Source organism: Phlebotomus papatasi, chromosome 1, assembly GCF_024763615.1.
Source record: "Phlebotomus papatasi isolate M1 chromosome 1, Ppap_2.1, whole genome shotgun sequence".
Classification (NCBI taxonomy): domain Eukaryota; kingdom Metazoa; phylum Arthropoda; class Insecta; order Diptera; family Psychodidae; genus Phlebotomus; species Phlebotomus papatasi.
In genome coordinates this window covers 16,294,754-16,307,219 of record NC_077222.1, presented here as the reverse complement: position 1 = coordinate 16,307,219, position 12,466 = coordinate 16,294,754, and positions in this window count along the sequence as shown.

Below are 12,466 nucleotides of genomic sequence, written 5' to 3'. Positions count from 1 at the left end.
GTTATGAATCGATAAGTAATTTTTGGCCGAAAATTAATTCCAATTACACTTAAAACAATTTTTTGGGAGATCTTTTAAGTGATTTATGAATAAAATAAATACACTCTTCACTGAAAGAAATCCGAAAAAGTTAAAATAACATTCCGGAAATATTAATTTTACCCTGCAGTATTGATCCGATATCGGTGTAAATATTACCCTTTTTAGGTGTATTATGGGTTAAAGTTGCCCTTTTTTCATGTTGATTTTACCCTTAAAAGGTGTAAAATTAACATTAAAAAATGTTGATATATTTTTACACCTAAAAAGTGTTAAAATAATGAGGAAAAAAAAGTTAATCGCACCCCCGTTTTTTTCTCAGTGTTCTAAGGCATCTAAGTCATGAATTCGAACACTTCGCAAAGTCTAGGACGTGTCGCAAACCTTTTTTCTCACAATTATTGAACTGTCTAAAAAGTATAATAAGCAGTTTATTTACTTAAAGATCTTCCTTTTTAACAACATTAAATAAGAGCGAATAGTACAGGGAAGTGCAGCACCTTTGAAAGTGGGGTACCTTTAAAATTGGGATTTTTCACTTACTTTTAAATAAAATTGAGCCTTATCGTGACATAATTTAGCTACACAAACAGCTTGAGAAGTTAAATTACATTATAATATGGCTCAGTTTCATAGGAGAAATAATAATAACATAGGAGAAAAATCCCAATTTCAAAGGTACCCCACTTCCCTCTATACTCGAAAATAAATTATTGTTAAAGTTATTGTATTGTTTAAAATTAAAAGATTGTTTCATATTATTATTGAGTCCTATTCGGGATATTGATTTTAATTCAGTTTTTATATGTTCAAATAGAAATTCGTTTTAATTACACAGTAAAAAAATGTGTAAAATTTTACTATTACAATAGTGCAAAATCGACCATTTTAGTTGTTTAATTTTAAAATATTTTAAAAATCCACAACATTTTGGTAATTTATTGTCTCGTGATTGAAAATTACCACTATTATAGTTGAAAAATTTTCAACAATAATGTTTAATTTGAAAATGTGTAAAATTATGGTGTGTATGAAATCGGATGAATTAATTATTTAATTGCGATCTGTGTAAAATTTCTCACTGTTATAATCATAAAAAATTTTCAACAATGTTTCGTGATTTAAAACTGTTTGACAAATTCTAAAAATTACCACTATTATAGTATGATTGCAGTTTTTCACATTATTATAGTGTGAAAAAATACACAACTTTATGGTATTTTTTGTCACATGATCAAAAATTAACACTATTATAGTTTGATCATAATTTTTAACACTATTATAGTGTGACGCCTCGTGTATTTCAACCAAATTTGTTGAATTTTTAAACAAAAGTTGTTGAATTTTGAGACAAAAGTTGTTGAATTTTTAAACAAAAGCTGTGTAAAAATTGTTGAATTTCCAATTAAGACTTATACTTCAGTCGAGGTGCTTTTCATTGGGCAAAAGTCACATAGAACATCAAATATTTGTATGCATAATAAGTATATCGTAAAGATCCGAGCATCTGATGTAATCATTTCGCATTAGAGGGGATCCTGAGTACAGGAAAAACCAATAAAGATGTCTAAAAAGGCAAAAAAATCAAAATCTTCGAAACGAAAAGAAAATTCAACAATTTCACATTCAACATCTTGAAATTCAACAACCATCAGGAACTTTAAATTAAACAATTTTAAATTACACACTTTTTCCAAATTTAACACTATAATAGTGGTGTGAAAGATTACACACTATAATAGTGTTAATTTTTTCACTGTGATATTTAAATACTATGGCAATTATTTAAATATTTTTGTAATTTAGTAGGTTTCAAAAAAGAGGTCTATTACTTAACACAAAATTTTCTTTAAGATTACATTTTGAATTTTTTAAAAATTTGCAAAGAAAATATTTTTTTCAGTTTGTTTATCAACTTACAAAAGCGATATAAAAATATTACACATTTATTGTTAGTTCTTTTACATTCTAACTAAATTCACATTAAAATAATCAAAAAAATAAATATATTACTAGTTTTTATTTGGTAACTATTTTTTTAAATTTTTTATTGCAAGACTAAGAAAAATCATAAGTTTTTCAAATCACAAGTTTATTTTATAATATTTTATAGTATTAATTTTCAATTATTTACAAACTAATAAAGTATTTTGTCCTTGATTTGCGAATTTTCGAATTATTCTTAGACTTTCATATTCAAAAAAAAAAAAAGAAATTTGAATCCCCTTATAATCTTTGAAACTCTTGGGTATTCCCATCGCGATAATTTCTTCTGAATTGCTTCAATACACATGAGAATGAAAATAAAATAAGAAAATCAATACAGGGTAACATCTGTCATCATACAGTAACTTTTTAGTCACCCAATTTCACCCACTGAATAAATCCTCAGAAATCTCACAGCGAAATTTCGGGTGTAAAACAGTCTTTTCTTCATGACCAAAAAATTTAATTCACTTTTCCGTGGACTATGCGCTCGCAGTGTGTCCTCCCAAGGGACCAAACATAAAAAGTAAGTTGGTTTGAAATACGGGCTTTGGGTGCTAAAACCTCATATTCCCCCTATGAAGGGTGTCAGTTTGAGATTCACACACTTGTGTGGGATACCCTAAAATTCAATTTCTTTCCATTTTCAGAAACAGAAAAAGCCCTCGAAAGCACATTCAAGGCAACATTCCAGGTGAATCTTTTCACATATTCCCCCAAACCACTTTTATTATGTTGTCATTTTCATCAGCAATTGCCGTATTTGGCATGTATTGCTCCATCCCTGTACAATATTGGCTGATAGAAGGGAAAATATAGCACCAACTGAATGTGACACTCTTGCTCAACATGCTGCAAAATGTGCCAGCAACTTGAGGGAAAATAGGTGTAAATTTATGCGATTGTTTTACAGAAAAGTGCCAAGCATATTTCTGACACCGTGGAGAATTTCTTTTTCCTCTAATTTTATACACAACTGTCACACGAGATATGAAAGAAAATTCAGCAGAGCATTCTCTCAATATATTTTATGAAAGAATCCTAGAAATTTAATGATAAGTCTGCATTACCTTATTGTAGCTGTGAATTGGCGATAGAAAAGGAGAGTCAGATACCACAAGGAATGAACCTACACACAAATCTCGAAAATTAATATCGTTTTGGAAAGATGTCTATTAAAATCCTATACAACAATACCCAAGAGAGAAATAATTAAATAGTACCATTGTCGTACCGTAGTAGGGGAAAGCGCACTACCTTCGGACGATTTATGGTTCAAACTCAAACAATTCATTTTTTTTTCAATGTGTTATAAATGAATGTGGCCCATTATAATATTAAATTTAAATAGCTAGTGCAATACCTTAAATTTTCAGAAAAGGGCTATGGGTGAAATCCATAAGGAACCTATAGAAAAAAATGAATTATCCATAGCTTGAATCGACCGAAGGTAGCGCGCTTTCTCTTACTAAACTCGCAGTATGCACTCTTAACTCGCAATGCGTGAAAATTAGATTGTAAGTTGAATTTTGGAGGTAAAGAAATACACTGAACAAACAGTTTACACGAAACTTACGTGGAATTTCCACGCAGTTTCTACGGAATTTCCACGGAAGTTCCACAGCATTTCCATGGAATTTCTGCGGAATTTTACAACAGATTTCCACGCAGATATTATACAAAAATTCTGCCGAATCGGCAGATCGGAACGACTCGTCAGATCAAAAGGGTAGCGATAAATCCGCGAAATTAAATCCGTGCATTCCAAGTTGCGTGCACCCTAACTTTCAAGCACACCGAGATCCCCTGTAATCTGAGCTTATCACTGGTTATTTAGAATTTTAAATAGTGCCCACAGAGCCAGGAGAAATTTTTACCCGAGCTTTCTGAAACCATTTTGCGAAAGCTTCGGAAACCATTTTTGAAAGCTTCGATAACCAAAAAAATGGTTATCCATATTCACCACAAATGTTGAAGAAAAGGTGGCGCTGATGTCTGTGCTTTTTCGGAATAGAATTAATCAGCTGATGTTTCTGCAAGTGTGGGGAGAATGTAAACAAGCAAAAACTAGTGGGAATTTCTAAGAATTCCTTACTATTTTTTCGATTTGCGGCTTTCATAAGCCTATTGGTATTGTTTACAAACTTTCAACCCTAGCGAGAAGAGCGAGAATCATGAAATTACAAATTCGTTGTCTTGCCCACTTTTTATTATTGTTCGATCTCAAGCGGATAGCTGGGACAGCTTATGTAATTGACCTAAATTTTCATTAGTATTCCAATTATACTCTCTTTCGGATCAAAGAAAATCGATTTGGTTCTAAAGTTTTCATTAATAAATAAATAAAAAGTCTTCAACAGAAAACACAGAGAAACCTAAAATGCCAATATGAATTTTCAAATACTTTTATAAAATATTCTTCTGTAAAATTTTTAAATTTACGCTGCCTTAGCGCCGATTTTAATCTCCGGAATGAATTTAAAGTTAAGTTTTATATAAAATTTATATAAAATATGAGACTGTTTCCTTGAAATTTAAGAAATAATCCTCATAAAACATCAAATTTTAATCATATGTTTTTCTTTAATTTTTTTATTTTTACTTATATACTTATTATCATTTGATTAGTATTAGTGAAGATATTGTGAATTATTTAAAAATATACCTATAAAATAAAAATGACTATTAGTTATTTAATTTACATTTTTTATTTTTTTGTTCATTATTTATTTTATTATTTATTTTAAAAAAAGTTTTTCAACTTATTAAAAATTGTCCACGGGATTTTTCGATTCCCGTAGATTTTTGATATTACCCTTCGAAATTTTTAAATATATTTTAAAGCTCATAAACAGAAAAAAGAATATTTTTTCATTATTACCTGACAAAATGCAAATATTAATTTAAAGATAATAAGGAATAAATATGTAAATAATTAAATTAATAAATAAAATATTAGTTTAATGATTAAGTTTATTATTTGTTATCAAACAATAACAATCAATCAGAGTGTTAATTTTAGAATCACGAAAATTGTAAACAATTTTGATATTACCAAGATTTAATTTGTAGTAAACTTAGCATATTTTATCATTCCTGGAAGAATTTTCTATCAATGAACAATTTTCGATGTACTTATATCTTCAATTTGGCGATTTAATGATTTAAAAATAAACGGTCATTCATACAATTAACGCGAATAAAAATGTTCGGAGTGCCAAGAGCTTTCGGAACGAAAAATGGTAATTCCTCAATAATTACTGAAGAAAAATGGTCATAGCTGAGACACGAAGTGTAAAAAAATGGTTATCGCTCAGTTGTCGCTGTCTCGGCTATTTACACTTACCCCAGCTCTGTGGGCGCAGTACAGATGACTAATAAAAGGAAAATAGTTCATTGAAATTATTTAATAAATATAAGAGATAGAGTCCGGTCAATTTCGATATAGTAATAGTCTGGTCGGGATACAATGGAGTGGGGTAAATAATGCAAAACCAATCAGATTAAATTATTCTTGACTTTCCAATATAGCTCATGATTTATTAATCTCCCATTTACCTATTTTAAAGCATTAATAATTTATAATTTCCATTTTAGCTATCTACTTGCCAGATTTGATTTTAGATGGTCGTTATTATAATTTTGCCCGGTATGCTACAGCCTTTTTACAAAGAGTCATCAGAATAAGTTAAACAGATACATTTAAAAAATAAAACTAAATTAAGTTAAAGTCATGACGTAAAGGACAGTAGAGATATTTCATGCGAATCACATTTTTGCAATCAATACTGCCAAAAATCTGGCTATTCAAAAATATATTGAAACTCTTCGTAGGTACAAAATTTTTAGCGTGAATTTTTTTTCTTCAAATTATGTATAGGAAGGCTTTCAAGCTTTGCACATACTCTGGCTTCGAACACTTCATATTTTTCTCATATTCATTAAGACTAGCTATTAAAATAAATTACAGTAGGTCACATTCATTAAAAGAATATGGGGAAAATATGAAGTGTTCGAAGTGAGATTTTGTACGAAGCCTAAAAACCTTCCCCTAAACGTGAAATTGATCAATTGAACCCTAATAACTTCTATTATACGGGACAGCTGGCCAGACCGTTTAAACCGGTTGATATTTCCCAGATCAAAGACTTTTTTTTAAATATAGATACTATGTGAATATAAGTTCAATCGCAGATGGTTAATCAGACCACATAAAATCATCTGTGATAGTAAAGTCAGTGAAATAGTCTCAATTAAAAGAATTGTCCTATGAGGCATATTAAATTGCTTTAAGCAGTTTGGTAATGGAAATCTCCTAAGCTATAGTGCAATACCTTATCCCTTTAATTGGCACTAATCAGACACATCAAGCTTCTTGGTTTTATAATCAATATAGTTGTGTCAATAATCCATTGAAGACAATTCTCAGCTAATTAATACAACATTCAAAATGAGAAATGTGAGATGAACCTCCTTGAGAGTTCCAAAATAATTAACCCCGCACGAACATTGGCAAACACCACCCCCTCATAAATTGTTCACATGGGGCGGAGCTTTTGCACAAATTTCTGCACCACCAGAAGATGACACTAATGATTGCAATTTGTATGTGATGAGATTGTAATCGAGAGTGCACATTAGCATAAGACTAATTTGCTAATTAAGACAAATCATAAAAGTACCAGGCAATATGCCAATTGAGTGTGACATGGGGGCACTTTATCACACAGAAGTGCCATGGTATGGTTTTTTATGACTTGAAAATGCACTCATTCTCATACCGAGAAAAGATGATGTATATAAATTGTAAAAGAAAAAGATACAGCCTCTTGAATTTTTACAAGAGGATGAGACTGGCTGAAATGGAAGGAAAACCCATCCATTTCATTTTATGAGATAATAAACTTAAGCATAGAACATACATGGTAGAGTAAATAGACGCTTTTTGGATAAGAACTGTCGGAAATTGTGTTTGTTGAAAATATCTCGTAAAGAAAGTACTCCAAGTTACACAGTGTATAAGTTAGGATTGCTAACACCAAGATCAACAACTTGTCACCTTTTTCATCACCTCTAAAAATTACTCTATACACAAACAATTATTTTGTATTCTTCCTCTCATATTTTGTCAAAAATCAGGATTTGCACCCCTTGCGCCTGTAATGTAGGCAATGGAATTTTCACCATATTTTGGTACTTTATTTGTGATAATTTCAGTTTTCTCCAAACGATTTAATTCATCTAAAGTGCAATTGAAAGGTCTTTAAATTTAAATATTAACTCTTTAAAATAAGGAATATTTATAAAAGTTACACAGGCGGCGTTCTAGTTTCTGTTCCGAAGACCATGTACTATAAGTAAATTTTTACAATAACTTTAGATATATGCAGAACCAGTGGATGTTCTTATATACTTGCTGTCCTATTCTACATGAAAAACACGAAAATATTGAAGAATAATTCTGAGTTATCATTGTAGGGGTAGGCCTCCAGGCTTCTCAAATAATTTAGCTTCGAACACTTCATATTCTTCCTATATTCCTTTAATTAATCTGACATATCTGTGGCAATATCTCTTGATAGCTAGTTTTAAATTAAACACATCTTGAAGAAATAGGTCAAGTTCATTAAAGGAATATGGGAAAAATATGACGTGTTCGAAGCCAGAGCGTGTGCGAAGCCTGGAAGCCTTTTTCTAATTATCGATTCTTTCAAAATGATAGGTTAATTTAGTTCTAAAACAGGTTTTTTTTTTGATTGATTGAAGAAAATTTTACTTCACTGGAAAGGTCTTTGAATCTTCAACACGTCTGATCGGTTATGAAACGGTAGACTTAAAAAGTTAACACTAAAAAGATAGGAAAGCTTTATTTCTCAATAATTTAGGCAAGAAATCTCTCACTTTCCGGAGCTTTGCTTACACTACCTGGAGAGGGGTCGGTAGGTGGTGGATCACTGAACAGGCTAGACAGTTCTCGTGTAAGACCTGCCAGGGTTAGCTTCAAATAAGCAATTCTTCGTAAATAAGCAGTCCCAGACCATGAACTAAACATGGGCTCTGCAACTTCACACCCATATAAAGCCCTACAGGCAACACAATTTCTGGAGGCTTCTAAAGATTGTATCACCATTTTCTCCATCTCATCAAAAAACATCGTCAGACATAAGCTGGGTGGAAGAGTGCATCAAAAAGCTTAGACAATCATTGATCCAACGCCTATTTGCACAAGATACACTGGCTTAAACGATCTCATCTTCGGCGTGCTAAACTAATAATGGAACCTTACGAAAAATGGGAATGAGAGATCATAAATCTCAGCAATACGCCAGTTAACAACGCAAGTTGACCTGCTTACGGGGCACTGTACTCTTGGCTCCCATTTAAAAGAGATAAGCATCAGCACAGATGAGATTTGCCAACATTGTCTAGAGGACAAAGACGGTAATATTCACATCCTGTGCTACTGCCTAACATTTGGGATACAACGGAAGATATTTTTGAGCGATACAGTTTTCCCTACCTCTGTTATGACATGGGCAAAACCTGGAACTTCATTTTTCTTTGTTAAGGATACTAAAATAAAGCTCTAACAAATAAAGAAGGGTGGATATAATAGATTGATCAATCGTAGTACCTGGGCCTGTTTTGAGACCACTTCAATACTATAATAATAAATAATAATAACGCCTCACTTCAAATAGATTCGGTTCGATGCTGGAGACATTCTTCTCGTTCAGTAATAACCTTCCCGATTTGAGGACTCTCTCCGGTTGAGGTTTTTCTGCATCGATTCGAAGGAGTATCAAAGAGAACTTACCTAAAATCCAGTTGGAAGTTCGAACATTCAAACTTCCAACGTGCGTTCGAGTTACACAAAAGTACACATAACTACACAAAAGTTCACTTTTTGCGACAAGCGTTTACGCAATGTTGTTAACATTGTTGACGATTGAAGTATCAAGAATACCGAAATTTTAAATGGCAGAACAATCAGCTAAAGCGTCGAGTACATGAACTGGCACTTAAGGCTTCCGGTTGATATTCGAATAGGTTTGGCTTGGCTTTGAAGTTGCTTTGTCTCTTCGAAAGGTTGTTACTGAACGGAGCCTTTAGGTCGCATCCTTGGAATGTGTACCCACATTAAAATAAGACAAATTCATCACCATGACAAGATTTTGGACTTTATCGTCTCTGAAATTGCCCGAACGGATCCATAGTAATGAAGGAGACACCTATCGATCTGCCGTACAAAACCTGCCTCAGACCCGACTTTATTTTATAAAATTGAGAAGGGCTCCAATTAGTCGACGTTATAGTCTGCCACGAGAACGGAACGAAACTCTTCGACGGATGGATCGACAAGTTTGAAAAATGCAGACAGTTGGTGCATATATTAGCCAAAGATTTACAGTGGCCCCCCGAAAGAGGGGGTAGCGAATAATGAAACGAATAAGATGTCAGAAACGAATAAACTAGCGAATATGGCATTAACAAATTGATGAAGTGCCTCACTGTGGCTGCACATATTTTTGGAATAAAAATTTCCTGTTCTAAGTTTAAGGCTACAATGTTAATCAGTCCTACAATTAACTCCTCTGAATAAGGTCTTTGACAGACTTACGACTTAAGCCGAGGGACGACTTAGCGGAAAATTATGGAAATCTGGTTTTAGCATTATTTCTAATATAATTACGCTAAGCCGTCTCTATTATTATTATTATTATTATTCATGTTGAGGAGGTCCTAGAAACAGGCCCGGGCACTGCGACTGATCAGTCTATTGTACCCAACCTCCTTGTTTTTTAGAGCTCTATTTTGGTGCCCTTAATAAAGGACAGTAAAGCTCCAGATTGGGACGTTTTGATGACAGAGGCGGGGCAGACAGAGTCGTCCAGTGATATTCTCCGCTGTATCCCAAATGCCGGACAGTAGCACAGGATGTGAATATTGTCCTCTTCGTCTTCCAGACTATATCGGCAAGTCTCATCCGTGCTAATGCCTATTCTTTTTAAGTGGGAGTCAAGAGCACAGTATCCAGGGAGCAGAAATTCAAAATCTCAACAAAATACAGCTAAGATTGCTAGTTGGCCTTAAAAAAGCCGTCTCTAGGCTAATCCTCAAGTCTATCAAGGGCCTAAGTCTTCTGTCTGAAATCCGTTAACCGATTCTCTATGTTACATGAGATCTCATTGGATCTCATCTTTATTTTCAGTGTTTACGGGTTCAATAAATTTTCAAGATCTAGGCTATTTCAGAATTATTATTACAAAAATCGCTACAATTTATTTTACACGTTAAAAAAATTGGCTCTTTAAAATTAAGGATTTTTCGGAAAAAACGAATTAACATTTCTCAAAATTTGGTGGTCTCTTCAAAATTTTGATTTTTAAAATATGTATTTTGAAAAAATACAGTTTTAATACCCACGAAGCTTTTAACAAAATCAACATTTTCGTAAGTCACTCAAAAGAATTTCAATGTATCCTTAATGGTATAATCAACACCTTTCAAAAACTCTATTAAAAATAAAATAATAATCCCATAGCTAAGTAATATAATTTTACACTGTCTCACAATCTCACAGAATGTTTACCTCCTTAAATGATCCTTGCAATTTAGAAAACCAAAATTAAGTTAGTAAACTTTTCACACCGTCTGTAGTTTGCCTTAATGAAATTGTGCATGAATCACTGTCTTGTGAAAAAGTGCTACATTCTTTCAAGAAACACCCAAACAACCACCAAAACAGAATATTGTAGTTCAAGAGAAGTGTAAAAAAAAAAGTTAAAAAAGAGAAATTATAATTAATTAAGCAATATTCTGTCCCATCGGTGGTTAAACTTTTTTCTCAACGTCCACACACCCTTATCAAGATGCTAATTTCCCTTTGAATATTAATTTTTGCTAATTCCGCATTTCTTCTGCGCATCGAAGGGGTAGGGGTGTAACACAAAAAAAAAGTTTCGCGAGAATGGAATAATTTGGCCCAAAGAATACAACTGAAGATAATATTAGCGAATCCTAATTAAATTTTGGGCTTTGCTAATTTGTTAATGATTCGCTTGAGAGAAAAGTTTCAGTATAAGATTTTTCAAGGGGGGAAATGGGTGAAAAGGACATTGAGATTCATTAAAAGAGATGAATACTTTTCAGCAAAATAAACCACAAGACTGACTTTTATTGGATGGTATGAGACACTCTGAAAAAAATATATATAATATTATATATATTTTCTGTTGGAAGGATTTTCCAATAAATATCTGGAACATGAATTGTGGTTGAAAGACTCTGCTTTTTTTTGTGCACCCCAAATAATCCTCCCCAAAAACAGTTGGCAAATATTTGCAGCATAAGACCAATGTTGTGGTCTCATCCATCCCTCGAGCATACAAATTTCGATAAAATAAATTGTATTCGGTGTAGGACTTACATATATAGTTTTGGGATAATTCGCCAAGAGAAGGTTTGAAGCACTGTGAGCAAATTTTTATCGACAAGCCCAAAGTCACTCTGACATATTTTATGCTGTCATGTTTTTTTGGAGTGGATGAGGAAGGAAAAACACCATACACACTTTCCAAATATCCTTGGATATTCGACTGAATAAACAAGAAAATCATATCACATGAAATTCCGGCGTGTCTCGTACTTCACCCAACCACCCTAAGTGATAGACCCCCCCCCGCGCATCCCCATATTCCCAACATCGCAGATGGAGGATGTACAAGAGGCTGAGAAATTGTAGAATCTCAGGAGAGATCCTCTGTGGTACCATTGACAACTGTCTTGAGTGGAAATCAATGGGAAAAAATTGATATTTGAGCATTTGACGTCAAGTCACCGCAAAAAAATTCACACACAGAGATTTCATCAACCCTCTGGGATCATATAACAATGGAAACTTCAGCGAAAAGCTTTGAGCTTTCCTTTCCACAACAAAATGAATACATTACGAAAAGAAAGTTACTGAAAGTGTTTGAGAACAAACACTCACAGATGAAAAGGGGCTCTGTAAAAACAATTTTGATATGCATTGCAATGGAAAAGTTGCTTTAATAACTCAAATTAGCTTAAGAATTACTCTTATTCATTAAAAAAATGCACGAAGTTTTACAGATTTATGTCCATTTTAGACAAAGGATTTAATTTTTAAAATCCTCACCGGGGAAGATGGGGCAGTTTCAGGGAGAGGTATTTTCATCTTTAATCTTTTCTATTGTCCCTGCAAGAAGGATAAGTTAAATCAAAATTACTACACTGAGTGAGAGAAATCCGAATAAGTTAAAATAACATTCCGGAAATGTTAATTTTACCCTGCAGTATTGATCCGAAATCGATGTAAATATTACCCATTTTAGGTGTATTGGGGATTAAAGTTAACCTTTTTCATGTTAATTTTACTCTTAAAATGTGTAAAATTAACATTAAAAAATGTTGATAT